Source organism: Centruroides vittatus, unplaced genomic scaffold (genome assembly GCF_030686945.1).
Source record: "Centruroides vittatus isolate TY-2023 unplaced genomic scaffold, ASM3068694v2 contig_2425, whole genome shotgun sequence".
Taxonomy (NCBI): Eukaryota; Metazoa; Arthropoda; class Arachnida; order Scorpiones; family Buthidae; genus Centruroides; species Centruroides vittatus.
The window spans coordinates 97,792-114,093 of record NW_027121527.1 but is presented as its reverse complement, the minus strand read 5'-3'; the positions used below and the strand labels follow the sequence as shown (position 1 = coordinate 114,093).

At 35.4% G+C, this 16,302-nt stretch overlaps 1 long non-coding RNA gene across 1 annotated transcript; it reads left to right on the top strand.

The window, feature by feature from the left end:
- The first annotated feature begins 13,812 nt into the window (after nt 1-13,812).
- On the top strand, nt 13,813-16,163 carry LOC136971262 (uncharacterized). The gene is made up of 2 exons (XR_010880128.1): nt 13,813-14,246; nt 15,177-16,163. It is a non-coding gene; the product is annotated as an uncharacterized lncRNA (long non-coding RNA).
- The last annotated feature ends 139 nt before the right edge of the window (nt 16,164-16,302 follow it).

Below are 16,302 nucleotides of genomic sequence, written 5' to 3'. Positions count from 1 at the left end.
TTGGTTCGGCAGCCCAAGCTCATTTGACACAGTTTTCGGCCGAGATGACAGTTATCGTAATTTAATTGTAATATCAAATACTACAGTTAAGCATGGCCATAGCTACGAGGTGGCTAAGCTCATAGCTCTGGCCCTGCTTAATTGCCATATACTGCACAATTATGTATACTGCATATGGCTGCCTTAGCTTAGTTGGTAGTTAGTAGTTCAATTTCATCACATAAACTTGGGCTACTGTCCTTTATTTTTGCACTAGGACTCTAGGTAGGCAGTACTATATAGCCAAGGCTTGTTACAATAAAGAGTATATTGAATTGAATTAAATTGTAGGAAGTACGTCTGGTACTGGCTGGAAAAAAAATACCTGTTAGTTTTTTCAGGTTGCTCTTCTAGCTGCTAGTGATTTATTCCTGGCTACAGAATTGCAATTAAGTATACAAACTTTAGCAAATTGTATTTATTTTATGTGTTTATCATATTCTTTACTATTAGAGTGTCTTTAAGTGTTTCTCTTTCATTATCATGTTTAAAATTCATTCTGAATGCTGTCACTCCTCTGTCATTGGGCACATTGCCTGGTAACACAGCTGAGTAAGCAAGCCAATGAGGTAGCCCATTTGCTATTTTATTGGCTTGCTTATTCTGCTGTGTTAAAGCCACTTTACTAGATAATGCACCCATTAAATTATTTTTATTTTAAATATTTAACTTAATGAATATGTTTTAAAAAACGTTTAATTCATCTCTTATAGTGGTCACAATGACAAGATCATATTAAGAAATCTTCAAGAAGTAAATATCTATCTACAGTATTACATTTTACAAGAGAGTATTATATTTTCTTTTGATTTGCTTGCTTTAAAGCAAATAGAATTGTTTCTATGCAAATCTAACTTTCGACAAATGCGTACAGTGTCTCAGAACGGAAGACAAGGACCAGTTTTTGTGCGAAATCACTTTCAATAATATTTATAACAATGATAATTTTTGCATTTATCTACTGAGTTGTGTCGTGGATTAAAAAGCTTTGTGTTTCACGATAAACAATTCTTCGAAGATATCATTTAGAATAGCAACCTTTTTGTTATTTGCACGAACTCCTGCACTAAGTCATTCTGCTAATACAGCATTGTCATATTGTATTGATTTTAACGTCTTAGTATGGATGCACTGTCTTGTGACAGCACTATGGTTGTAGAAAGAGCAGTTTTAACAGGATTTCAGAATTTTTTTTATAAGATTGAAGTACAGTAAGACCCCGCTTAACGCTGATTCGACATAACGTGGTCTGCTCGAAGCGCTCAATTCGTCGTAGCGCTGTACTTTCCTTAAATTTGTTTGGTGCAATTTTGGAAAAAATATAACATGGATGCAATAGACAATATCGACTTGGCTTGGAAAGAATTAACTGAGAAATGCATGAACAGAGTGTGAAAGAAGTTATGGCTGAAGGTATCCAAGGATTCTCAACGACAAGAGCCTATCGCTGTATCGTTAGGTTGACCAAATTGTCAACCTAATCGATACAGCAGGACTAGATGAAGACATGCAGGATATTGAGAAGTTACTGCAGGTTTCTGGTGAGACCTTACCAGCGATGATCTTCAAGAACTGACAGAACAAGGAATTCATGTGCAACTGGAAAATAGTGATTCTGAAAATGAAAAACCCAAAGAATTTCTCTACAGTTTTCCTTAGTAAAAGTTTGATAACGATAACCGAAACATTGATCAAATTGTAGCGAATGATCCAGGTTTTGAAAGGAGTGCAAAAGCAAGACGAGGTGTTTTGGATGTGATCTTCTCCTACCAACATTTGCTTAAGGGAAGAAAAAAGCAACAAATGAAACTACACGACTTTATCGCAGAAACCAAGAATTTCAGAAAATTCAGGACCTTTCTCACAAAAAAATGAACTTCTTTACATTTCTGTGTGTATATGTTTGTGTTATTATGCAAATTAATATAAAAACAACTTAAAATTATAGTAAAATTTGTTTATTTCTGGTCGTGTGTTGCCCTTTTCCTGTTTATTCTGTATTAAAATGGTCTCGTTTAACGCTGTCGTCTAGGAACGCATCCTCCACATTAACCGGGGTCTTACTGTATTCGTTTGATGTGCCAATATTCAAGTATGAATGTTACAGATTCAGGTAAGAATTTACAAAGATATTTATTCCATTGTATTGAACTAATGTACATCTTTAAATTACCTCAAGCATACAAAACTCGACCGGTACTCTCTATTCGGTGATATATTCCATGATAACCCACCGAAATATATAAGCAGAGTTTTATAAATTGATCTCATTGTGAGGTATTTTAAATTTGTTTCACTGCTGTATTAATTTATTTCGTATAATAAAATATTATACATTATAACTTTGTCATTTTAAACGTTATAATTAGTTCATGGACATCAGTCAGAAGTTTAATTCTGTGAAATTCAGGCTTCTATAATATTTTTTAGAGGGGAGATATACAAACAACATTGCAGTGTTGTCTATAAAAGGTAACTGCTAGCTGCCAAACACACCAGTTTTGGTCAGATTGCCGAAATTAATTAATAAAGGATTCGGTTTCCTTCGGTCCAGTTCTTAACCAAGATTTGGGACCAAGTAGAATTTTGTGGCTCTAGCTGCTCCTCGGTCTGCATTAATAGAGATTTTGGATTGACACCAGAAAAATCTTTTGACCTTACTAAGCAATGGCCAAATGGATAAAAATTGCTGAACACACAATAGCAGGTTTGCATCTTATCAATGAGCTGATAACGTGTTGCTTTTCGGGTTTTCTTTACGTGTCTAACACCCAAATAGGGACCAATTTCTCATAGAAAGTCCTGGGGGAACCCCTTGACAGATCACCTTTGCTACATCCCATCAAACCAAAGGTATCTAACATAAAATCAAGTCATCAAAATGACCAACAAAGTGAGACTGATAATGCTGAAGGAAGGAAAGAAGGGAATGTTCTCTACAAGATTGGTAGATGATAAACGAATTGCTGCGATTTATCTGTCAGTCAAAATCTTTGTCCTGTGTTACGGGAAGCCAGATCCACGAAACAATAAACTGAAGTTAACTGAGAGCTATGAAACTAGTTGCATGTCTTTGCAATGACAAGGAACATTTCTTGGCTTAGGATCAAAGCCAGGTCAACTCCCATTTTTCACAAATAATAAGACTTCTTGCACACTCCAAGATGTCTGAATGACTGTAATTATAGTGTAAAGATCTACTTGGATTGTAATTAATCACGAGCAGCAATGGACCAAATAGGTCAGTATGCAAGTTTGTTCTTCACTAGTTAAATACTCATAAATTTTAGCACATGGATGTAATGTCAAACAAAATTAGCTGTTTGTACTGAAACAGGTTTCATCCTTTATCGGTAATCTATTCTAAACAGCCAGTTTCGTGGGTGTATTGTATTCTTGGTTGTATTATTCCTGTCTAAACTTTGGCTCTTGAGAACATAAAGAACTTGCACCAATTAATGCTCAGCCATTGGAAAGTCTGCATATCTATTTACACTTGGCCTCACAAAAATGTGGATCTATTTTTCATTCCACAAAAGTACAGTACTATTTACCTTTTCTGTTTTATAATAATGAAACAGTATAATTTGAGATTTGCAATATTGCATCATCAGAAATCTTCAATTTAGCATTTGAAATGAAGCACTTAGACTTTTTGAGGCATCCGAAATCAATTCACGGTTCTTCTTGCCCTCATTCAAATATAATGCACCATCCTTCAAGCTATCTTAAAGGTACATTTTGTAGTAATTGAAGAGCTGTGTAAGAGCTATTCTAAGCCACAACATCCATTAAAAATTTTCTGTACAAACTGCTAATTTTGATGACTTCTATTCATTTTTAAGACCTCAAAAACAACCGAACTACTAATTCTGTTCAGATTTTTGGCATGTGCTCTACGTTGCGATAAGACTACAGCTGAAAGCTGCTCATTAATCATGGGATGAGTGTAATCAGTGATCTTCAGACACAGCTACATTCTAGTTTTAAAAAAAAAATCTTGGAAGATTTTCAAAATTTCGGCGTGTCGACGTGTAAAACTTTAAAAAATGTGTCACACAGTCGTTCGTTTATTTATTCGTGCATCTCCGCTAAATATTTCGAGGCCTGATGCGAAATTCGCGTATTGCCAGTTATAAACGAATTATCGGCCATCAGAAGGCGCAACTAAGAAATTACTTATGTACCACTAGAGGTCGCTGTGGCTTTTCTGCTATTCAGACGCCATCTAGTGGTTTTGCAGAATCGGTTAAGGCGTTAGCTTGTCGCTCTGGGTGACCCAGGACCGAATCCAGGCAAGCAACTGAATTTTTCATGGATGCTCCCGACTATATGTTGGCTCCGTTCCTCAGCATCTTGGTGAACCCACCATAAGGCCCACTTAGTGTCTACGGAGCAGAAATTTTTAATGGCGCGTGCTGATTTTGCGTAATTCTGGAGCGAAATTTCTATTTAATATCTACGTCAATTAACGTCCTTACTACTGTACAAATAAACTCGTGCAATATTTGCAGCTGTTTACACCACTCATTCATCATCCGTTGTGTGGGATAAAGAAAAATACCACTTGTATTTCCATCTAAAATTAAATTATAGATGGTATTATCAAATCCATTAATCCATTTTTGTGGATCATTCTCTATTGATTCTCGTGTGCTGCAATACCACTTAACGTGGTGTTGCTGTATCTTCTCCCTTTTGGACCTGCATTTGTTCTTCAACATTATTACATAGATTCAATTAATAATGCTGAAGAAGGTAGACAATGGGAAATTTCAAGGTTGTTATCATTTGTGTTCGGATCATCTTCACGTATTTTGAAATCGTCAGCATTAAGCGCCTCTAGGTGCGGCCAGAGTTCTAATAATAGGTGGTCCTTAATGTCAGACCCCTTAAGCAGAAAATTTCACTGCTTGCAGGTATTGTTCATTACCTTAAAAGGAAGCAATTTGTTAATTTGCGGTATTATTCATGGTCACAGAAGAAATATTCATTTGTTAGGCCATTATAGATTATTTTTACTTATTTATTGGTTCGGATGTATACATGGACTATGACTTTTTCCATCCCGTGTGCACTAAAAGGGCTTATTTACATATCCGTTTATCGGGTTTGGCCAGGCCCACAAAGGAACTGACCGCGTGATGAGAGGCGGGGCTCGACCCATGAAAAATTCCTAGGATTCGAATCCAGATCTTCTTGCAGTTGTAATCTGATATCTTAATTGCCTCGCCTCCTGGATTGGGGATCACTCATTAGTGTAACTGACTTATTTCCACATTATCGATAGAAAATGAACTTATTTTATGATCATTATCAACAAAGAATTTGAAAAAGCTATTGTTAATTGAAGATGAAACAGATCTACTTTAAGGTCATCATCACTAGAAGATGCCCACCGGTGGCCGAAGACCAACCACCGAACACTGGTAGTTGGTCACGGGTTCGCGCCTCGCCAATGGGCTGATAATGTGAAATTTTCCGGATATTTTACGTGTCTAACACCTAAATAAGGGCCAGATGCCCGTTTAGGTGTTATCCCCTTCTCCATTTGGCAGATTGCCCGTGTGTTGTGTTGCCTTATTCCATCAATCCAATCCAATTAACAGAAAAAATGAGTCTATTTTAAAATCATTATCTATAAAGTCAATATTTCTGAGATAAACGAATCCGTCTTATATTGATGATGATAAAGTCAATCATCATAAAAAGATCATCTTAGGCGCTATCATTAAATTGAGAAAATTGAACCTCAACACTAAAAATGTTAAACCGTAAAATAAGGCTCAAATTTCTAATTATGGTGTAAGATTTTCGATCTGGTTACAACTTTTATCAGAACACAAAACCGGCACCTGACGGTGATACAACTATTGACGTCATAATCCGTGACGACAATTGACCTTGATTCTCTCTCTTCATTCATCCCTTTCAAATTCTTCCTATTGTAATCCGCGCTGTTTGAATTATTACGTATTCTCTCTGCAAACAATATCTACGTGTATTTTTTATTTTATGCCCTATAAAATTCTTATTTTAACAATAGAAAAGAAAACACCTGAAACTTTTAATTAAAGCAATTACTAATGAAAAATTTCAGCATTAATGCTCAATAATTGCCCAATTCATTCTGGGTAAATTGGAAAGGTCTTAATTTTTTTTGTTGGTATAAAATTTGTGCAAATTTTTTTTGTGTGAAATAAACTAAAGGCCCTCTATATTATCCAAAAAATCATTATTATTCTAAAACATTTCTATTAAATCACCATTGCGTGGGTGTAGACGATAACTAGACAAATCAGACAGGTGATACGACAACACGCAAGTAACAGGTAGATTTTTTCATCTACATTTCCTATTGTACAGTACATGCAACCCATACAAAAGTTTGTCAAGCTCGAAAGTTATATTGTACAGTAGTAGTACTCTTCCATCCAAGGTAAGAAATTTTTTATATCGCAGCCATTTTTCCAAAATACCATATAATATATGCGCCATTTTACCTGCTACAATAGCAGGTAAAATGGCGCAGATACTTTCAATACTGCAACAGTATTGAAAGTAACTGCGTAAGGATATTTTGGGTATTGTTGTCGGAAAATGGGCTTAATTTTATATTTCATGTGCTGGCATGCTATATATAGTTTATGTAATGATTCTAAGAATGACACCTACTTAGGTAAGATGCCCCACTTACCGAGTTACAGTTTTTTGCAGTTGACGTGCCGAATTTCCAGGTTTTCAGGATCTATTGATCTGAAGATACATTGAACCTAATACTTGGAATTATTAGGGAAATTCTAGTGTAATTCCCTAGTTTAATTTAAGGAGGTAAATACAACTTAGTTTTGTATACGCTGTGTTAATTGGTATGCATGTAACTCCATGCTGTGTGATTATGTTTTGTTGTCGTTAAGAGTTATAACTGTGCTTGGGAGGTATAAATGCAAATTTTCAATAAAAAAAAAGTGCTCCGTCATCTTATCAGCATTAAAGTACACATGAAACACGTAAAACTCGAGAAAGTAAGAGGAAATTCGAATCACTCCGGCATTTCTGACCCATCAATTTCATAGTTTACAAACAATAAAGCGTTATACTTGCATACACGCGGTAGCTCGACATTCTCCGTGGTCAGTCGTAGTCAGCCTGGTCAGCCTGAACTGTACAGGAATTTGTACGGGGCCCGGGAGAGAGAGGGCCTTCTCTTTGCCTTAGCGGGCCTCTTGCTCTTTTTTTTCGTGTATGTAGAATGTTTCTTCATTAATTAAAGGCATTCTTAAATATTTTATTTTTTCGTTAGTAAAAATAACGTTAATTTATAGGGGTTGAAATTGATACGTGCCTCTAAGTTATCTCCAAAAAAATTCCCAACTCCCCCTCCCTGTCGACGGCTCTGCTTGTATGAATGAACAGTATAAATTCCTTTAACACTGCTTCTTGTTTCAACTGACTCAAGTTTGTTCCGGACGCTGAAAAATTTTCGTCCAGTTTAACATTGAAAGCTCCCATGAACAAGAAATTTTTGACATGAAAACAAGCCACGTGAATCCCGCTTGGTTCCTTGTTTTTGGGAGTGGCAAGCCATTTACCTCTTTAAATACGTAACTATATACTGTACTGTGCATTCGCAGGACATTTAACCAAAGCCTTCGTCATTTCTCATTGGCCCAAGAAAATTCTGCCCTAATTGCTTTACATGCCCTGTTAAGGCAATGAGCAAGATAAGTGACGTCTTTCGGATCCATCAATTATATTTGAGCATGTATGGTGTGTGTGGTTTGTTACGAGTAATCATGGCTTTTTATATAGAACCTGAAAGTTCCACATTTTGGCACACGCATCGTTGAAGGCCCGCATAACAGTTCTGGAATTTGTATTTGTCTAATTTCTAATTTTTCCTAACAGATCGACGAGAATGTTCAGCACGTGTCATTTTAGCACCCGTTGTTCCATCCAAAATACAAAGAACAGATTTGCTTCCTACTATTTCCTGCATTTTTTTGAAGTTGCTTCACATGCAAGCTGTCCATAACGTTTTCTTAGCATGCTTTCGTCAGGATTGACTGCTTGGTATACTTTCCTAGAAAATTCTTGAATGTTGGATGACTTGCTTCTCAATCACTTCTTCCTTGCATTGTCCTCATCAGAGTTTCGTGATGACAAAGTAAAACTCCATTCCTTTTTTCGTTCCGTGTTGTAACTTTGTTTTGCATAATCAATGCGCTGCTTTACACGTGAAAAGGTTTGCTTTTTATTCAATTTTACGGTAACATCTTACAGTTTATAATTCAAAATTCTATCGTCGGTCCTTTAATTATTAAATGACCGACGACAGTATTTTGAATTGTTAAACTAAATTATTTACTGAGTCCTTCAGTTTTGACTTTAGTATCTTACGTATTTTCTGAACCAGTGAGCTGTTGTGTCACTGCCAGACTCCACGCCCTTCCTATTCTTCGTGAAAGGATGGTGACAACAGTCAGGTCGTGGGTTCGCGCCTCGCTAATAGACTGGTCACGTGTTTTCAGGATTTTCTTCACGTTTGTAACATCTAGAGTCCAGCTTCCCGTAAAAGTCCTTTCGTGAGGCATTTTCCCTCGGTAGATCGCCCATGTGTCACGTTTCAGTAATCAAATAAACCGAAACCTTTCGTCACAGTGGAATCGCGGTGCTCGATATTACGAAATGTGTAATCGATACAAACGTTACGATTTTGTGCAGTAATCGATTACTAATGGATAAAATTCTATATCAATAAGAAACATTGTATAACAAATTATAGTACTTATACAGCTGTATTTGAATATTACTATATTATTCTGTTTCTAAGACCTAAAAATCCTACAGTGGTTTTAAATAGGAAAATATCAACTTATATTCGTGCCAATACAATACAGTAAAACCTGCCTAAACGGGAAAAATATTCCATACTCCGCGAGTCTGGTGTACAGAGTTGCACTACCATTATGCATTTTTTGGATGAAAACGCCCTACAAATCACAGCAAGAAATTTAAAATCTCGGGAAAAGTTTTAATTTTTAAAATTTTAAATTCGAAATTGATTATAGTTGAAACTTGTCAGCCAATCAAAGGCATAATTTTGATTTCCGGACGTCAAATTGGCCAGTTTAAAGAATTCAGTGAGGATTCTTTTAACTGTTGATAATCTGCGATACTTTGAAACAGTTCCCTGCGCAATTAACGAAAAGGGACAGCACCTCAATTTTCCGGCTTTAGTCATGACTACACATGATTTAACAGTTACAGAATTAGGGAAATACGTTATGAAAACAGTGACAACTACTAAAACAAGCAATATTGTCAATCGGCAACACTAATAACAAGCAATACTGCCAATCAGTAACACTTCAAACAAGGGGCGATCACTATTATTATTTCCGTTTTTTTATAAACTCGTTCCTCTCTGAAGGCATTAACATGGCTTCTTTTATACCCATCTTGGCAATGGCGTATCCAGAATTTCGAGAATATGGGCGTTGCTCGTGGCATATTCGGACGTTCTCATCACGGTTCAATGATATTGTTTGTGTACCTAAATTTTGGTATAAACCTTTCCTTTGTTCTTTATCGAACAAAGGAAGAAAATGTACTTCTCAAACGTTTTCAAGTTAAAAAAAATCCCGTGTGACTTATGCTTCGCGAAATCGTTCAGCGAAAATTTCGTGGCTCGATGCAACGTAATTGTAATTGCTTTCCATAAGTAAAGCAATTAGAATTTGATATTGCATAAAGTTTTTTATGCAATAACAAAAAGATTTTAATAATTTTCTATATTGACTGAACTCCTGAAATTTTTCGCATGTGAACCTCAAAATTATTGTTACGCCATTATTCTGCTACTTATCGTCATAGATACCTAAACAATTGATTTAATAGAAGTACATCATGAAAACAGTGACACTTAAAATAAGCAATACTACCAAGTGACACTACTAAACAAGCGACACTGCTAATCATTGGCACTGGTAAAACGAGCAATATTCCCGATCAGTGACTCTAATAAGACAAATAATACTGCCAATCAGTGACACTATATTACAGGTGTTACTAATAAACGATAACACTACTAAAAACATTGTTCTGCCAAAGAAATGACGCTACAAAACAGAAAATTATACTAGCAAAATGATACATTTCAATATATTTGTTTTGTTTCCTCCTCCACTTGCTTCCAATTTTAGAACGTTAGACTAATGCTACTTAATTATGTTTTGAACCCAATTAGGCCACTGTCCTTCAACGTCATGAATATTTTGGAAACTCCTTCCTTCGACTAATTCTATTATTGAAACTAATTTAGGTCGAGTCGGAGTCGTCATTCCATTAACTGATGATTCATTTACTTCCGGTAATTACGGAGGACAACAATTTTTAGTAAGGTTAAACACCTTTGTGCATCGGGGACTTAACCAAGGTTAATTCCCAATAAGTTTAACAGAATTTATATCACTTAAGACGTAACAGACTTTATCTGATGGGGAATTAAAGGATATATCTTTTATTTTAAGGAATTTAGTTTAGCTTCTTTGTAAATCACAAGTCGAGTGCGTGCGTAATTTAAATCGTCCAATTTTTTCTAATTTAATTTTGTTGGTGGGCCTCGAAAGCGCCAAGAGTAGATGACGCTGCGGTTAACAAGTTTAAGTTTATAAGTTTTTAAGGATGAAAAGTGATATATTTTGTATTTTTTTAAAAATTATATTATTATCTGTAAATTATATAAGGGATTTCACATATTTCGAAATGATTTGAAATAATTGATCCTTGTATTTCGATGTAAATGGTAATTTTAAAGTAACTTCTCTACTGTAAGGTGAATTAATAATTTTTTCAGTAAATCGCTTACACAATAATGCTGTTGTATAATAATAATAATATAATTTTTAAGCTTAAAATATATTTTTATGCGTTAAAGATGCCAAAAATGGGTATATAGATTAGAAATTAAATCGAGTTTTTCGGTGAAATTAAGTGAAAATAGTAATTAAATTTAGTATTTCTCTTGCGTTAATTGCAATTTAATCCTTTCTTTAACGCTATAAAATGTGCATTTATCTTGCAATTCACTGAATTTTAAGCATGCAAGGCTGCAAAGAATTATAAGATTAAATCTCTTATTTTAAGAATGCTGAAGTTGTGATTCAGTAAATTACTTGTAAAACGTGTCTAAATTTAGTTGTGACTGTTTTTTCACATTTAAACTTATTCAGAATTCTTTAAAATGGCAAGAATGGATGAAACTTAGAGATCTTTGTTTGTTGCATGCCTTTATTTGCCCAAATCATGGCTTAATTTACATGGAATGTGTTCTATATAATACACTTATAATAAGTGTATTTATCCGCATTAAAATTCATTTTAAAAAAGCACACAATTGCATTTTTATTTTTTTAAAAATTCAAAATTTCAACTTAAAAATTTTCCACGGAAGCAGGCATAAACATCGAAAAAGTTTTTTTTTTTTGAAAATTTATATAACTGGCAACATTGATGCTCGCGAATATTCGAATTATACGTTACGTAACATCAACCAATAACCGTTTAATAAAAGTAAACGTCATATTTCACAACCAATCATATTCAAAATAGTGCGAATCGGTTCAAAAATTTGAATTTGAATTTATGTTTCGTGAATTTTACCGTAAAATGTGAAAGAATTAATCGAGGAAATCGCAATAAAAGGAAGTAAGAACGATTTTTTTTTTTTTCCTCATTTAATTTCTAATTATCGGAATAAAATTGAAAGTTATGGATCAATCAATTATTAAGTAGAAAATGATCATTTTATGTTATTTTGCAACGATTTTTTGAAAAATATGTATGGAATTTTGTCAGTTCTTTGTAAGGATTCCCCGCTCTGATTTGCGGTTTCCGTTTTTATTTATTTATTTTCCTGTATCCTGCCGGCTAATCTCTCTTTCCTTCACGGTTTATTGTTGTAAATGCAGAGCTAATATCTAAAAAATATCATGTAAAATTCTCATGATCCTTCATTTGAGTGGATTTTTTTTTTAATTTAAATTCTAAGGAATTTCAAGGTTTTATATTTCAAAATTTCGTGGAAATATTTCGTGATTTTAAACGAGAATTTCGTAATTCATAACTGAAATTTAATGGGTATAAAATGGAAATTTCATAACTGAAAAGCGCGGTTATGTAGTAAAGTACTTCACAGAACCTCATAGTGTGAAAATTCGCTTAAAAAGTATTTTAAAAGAGCATTTATCATGTATGAAAAGTATGGAAAAACTATGAAAATGCGTTTCAAACCCGGTTTAAAATAGCAAATATCATATGTGCAAGCACTTAAAAAGCGCTATCGTGTAGTAAAGCACTTTAAAAAAAACTCCAAATTATCGATCCAAATATGGATTCCAACCCATTACCGTTGTTCGTGGGTTCGCACTTCACCAACGGACGTGTCTTGTGGACTTTTCTGGATTTTTCCCCGCATGCCTAACACTTAAATAGGGTCCAGTTTCTACAGAAAGTCTTCTCTTGATAGATAGCCCATGTGTTACATTCCTTACCCCATTAAACCAATGTGACACATAGGCGATTTGCCAAGGGTGTAGTATCTTTCGGGAGGACTTTTATGAGAGATTGGTCCTTACTTAGATGTTAGATACACGAATTGGTTGGTTTGATGGGGCAAGGCAATCTTCACATGTCAAGCACCGAAGTAAGGAGCCAGTTTCTCATAAAAACCCCTCCCGGAAGACACCACCCTTGGTAGATTACCCATACGTTGCGTTGCTTTACCCCATGGAAACAGCAATCTCCGTGTGTCTAAACCCGAATAACAATTATTTTCCCATAGAAAATTTACACGAGAAGGACCTCCCCTTTGGTGGATCGCCCATGTGTTGCTCTACCCGAAACCATCGATCTGACCCTGCTTAATTGCACGCATCCTGAAAGTCATGCTGCAAAATATGAAAGTGCAGTTTAGAAACGTTACAAAATACTAAGTAGAACCTCACACGACATGGGAAAATATTTAAAAATTGCTTTGAAAGTATTATCATGTGGAAATCCATTTAAAAGAACACGCGCGCACAAGGTAATAAAGCAAGTAGTATTTATTTTTTTTTTTTTTTTTTGTTATCGTTTCCTTTGATGTGACAACGTCATGCAAGCTCACTCCTGATTATTCAAAAAAATTCCGTGCTTGTTAGAGAATTTCCAAGCGCTTCTTTGTGATTTATTTGATTATTCGAGTTTTCAAATAAAAGGCAAACAAAACACCATGTTTATCTTTATTGTGACGTATTTGTCTACAGTTTTAGTTAGTGTTTGTGAAATCAATACTTATTAACTTACGTATTTCCTGCAAAATTTCACGAAATATTTTTATTATTGATATATTCTGTTTGTGAAAAGATAATTTCGTAGTTCGGGGATTAAACAGATGCACTTTATAACAGAGCATCAAGGAGCGTCGTAATTATTCTTAAAAGCTCTGTATTGTAGTCCAGTAGAGAATTCTCATTTAAAGCTCTGTTTTAAACTCAAATATTTTACACAACGGTTACAAATAATGCAGACGTTACGCTGAAAGTTACGACGTTAATTTAAAAACTTCCTAACTAAAATATGCTACACGTGTTACGCATAAAAGCATTGAGATTTTCCCATAATAAAGAGTAAATCCTTTTTATATTTTAAGTACCCAACTCTTCGACACTATTTATTGTACTTTTTGCTCGGTATACTTGTACGTAACCTGTCGCACCTGGCGTAACGTAACGCTTATCAAGCAGCGATGCTACGTTACGTGAGCAACAGTAACAATATCATCACGATATTAATTTAAAAAATCAAGGTCAAAGCAAGCGATAGATAGATAGGAAGCAGATTTTTACTTTTTTTTTCAGCGCTCAAATTTCCCTAACGGCATAATTATCACTAAAGAAACGTTGCTAATACGGAAGTACAGCTTGTAAAGTCGTAAACGATTGGGTAATCGACCGAGTGACGTAACTTCCAGATGGTGAAACGATCCTCGTTCGGGAATACCGAACGGAATGTCGAATAAGTAGGTGAATTACAGGAAACTCAACCGCGTAACGCTTTTTATTGTTGTGTTTTCTCTTAAGAGATGCCTCGCTTAACCTCAAATGTTGTCCGATCGCTAACTTGTTTACATCAATACTACTCCCATTCCTCTGTCTTCCTATAACGTGAGTATCGTTTTTGGGTTCCTATGCGCGTTGCCCGTTACGCGTTATGCCACTGTTGGTGCCTAATTAGCTGCTTAATGTACTAAAAGTTAAATTTAAGAACTTTAATCGTATCGTGTAACATCGCCCATCACTTACGTGACTCTCTACAAGGCCCTAAATTGACCAATTTTAATGCCTAGACGAAGGCATTACGAATTATTTTTTAGTGACGAGTTTATTCTGTTATTTTAGGCCCTAAATTTCAAATTTAATTCGTTTTATGCTAGTTTTTTCCGTTGCACGAACTCCGGGCATAACAAGTAACAGGTTCAGGTTTCATAATTTCATAATTTAAATATGCCTTCAGGCATTTTGTAAAATGAAAGAATGTTTTAAATTGTTGGTTTTTAGTTCGGAGAAGAAAGAAAATACTTAGAAAATTATTATTTTTTCCTTCTTCATAAGAACCGAACCCGCGATTCTTAAAAATATAACAAACGCGTCGGTTTTCTTTTCTCTGAATTTGATTAAGAAAGATGTTACGTTAAATATAGGCCTATTATTAGTTCTAGGAATGAATTCACGACCTCTAACAAATGTCGTGGGTTTGGTCCCAGAACTAAACCTACTTCGGATGAATGTATAATTGTGTTAAATACTATTTCCTCCCTTTATTTCGCTCATCGTTATTACATGTCCATAGGGACCGAACCCACAACAATTATAATAAACTTTATTCTAGCAGATAAATTAATGAGTTACTTCCATTTAAAGTCGTACATGCTTTAAGTTTGATTTTAAAGCTGTGGGTTCGGTCCCGGAATTCTTTTATTTCGCGATTATGCCTCATGCCGTAACTTTTATAGTATAAAATCAACTACGAACCAGTGTTTCGTGTGAGGGGGTTAATTTTAGGACCTAGGCTGATTATTTCTCCTTGTTTTACAGGAATGACTGTCGAGTTACGATCCCCCTCGTCACCTCAGACTACGAAAGCATGCTGCATCATTTCTGGAGGCCTCTTCGCTTGCTTGTTACTCCTCGGTGTGGCTACGGTCGTAACAGGCTGCGCCCTGATAGGCCTTACCTACTACAAACAACTGCCACGTGAACATCCTCTGTACTTCGCCAAGGCCTACGAAAGAGAATACCTGAAAGCTATAGGCCCTATCATACTTGTTATCGGACTCGTTTTTATCCTCCTACCTTTGGCCATGTGTTGCCTGATTGTACGAGGCCCCAGACACAATAGGTACTTGTTAAGGGAGGCCCAGTATCACAGCCTGGCCCTTCCTTTGTACGACTTGCCACCTGGTTACGAACACGTTACGAAAGTCGACAAGCAAACAGCAAAGGACGATGCCCACATCAGTGTCATCACTGTGTTAGATTATACTGAGGATAAGCCACCCCCTTATCACGAGGTTACTAAATAAAAGAGTGACGATGACGTGCCAGGCCCGACAGTTACGTGTATTTCTATTTTTTGTGAGTGCGGGTAAGATGCCTCTCTGGTGAGAGGTCCACATGCTTAATAAATTAGAAGAGCGTTGTATCATACTGGAGCACGTCTCTCATTTTCGTGAGTGCGGAAAATTTATAACAGTCTTATACCCGATTTAAGTGGGGCATCTCTGCTTCACGTTTAATATCCCACAAATGCTTGGAGAGCGATAAGAAGCCCTGACATTCAGGTTGAATTTTTGTCATGTATTGTTCTAGTCAATCATTCAAAAAACGTGGGAAAGATGCCCCGAAATTGGATTATAGCCTATTTTATGGATATCTCTTTCATGTTGTATAAATGGTTGAAGCGTTTTATCTCTATTATAAATGGGGGAGAGATGCCCCATTGGTGAGAAATCTTAAATACGTTTAAATCGTTCTTCTAAGTGCTATAAATGATTAAATAACAATAAAAAGTTCTAAAATTTATATTTTCTTCCGTTGTATAAATGTGGAAGACATGCCCCTTTAAAGAATAACAGGAAAATGCATTTTAAAAAATATATTATATTAAATATTTTGTAACAGATCGGAAAAAACCGGGAAATTTCTATAACTGTTATCATCT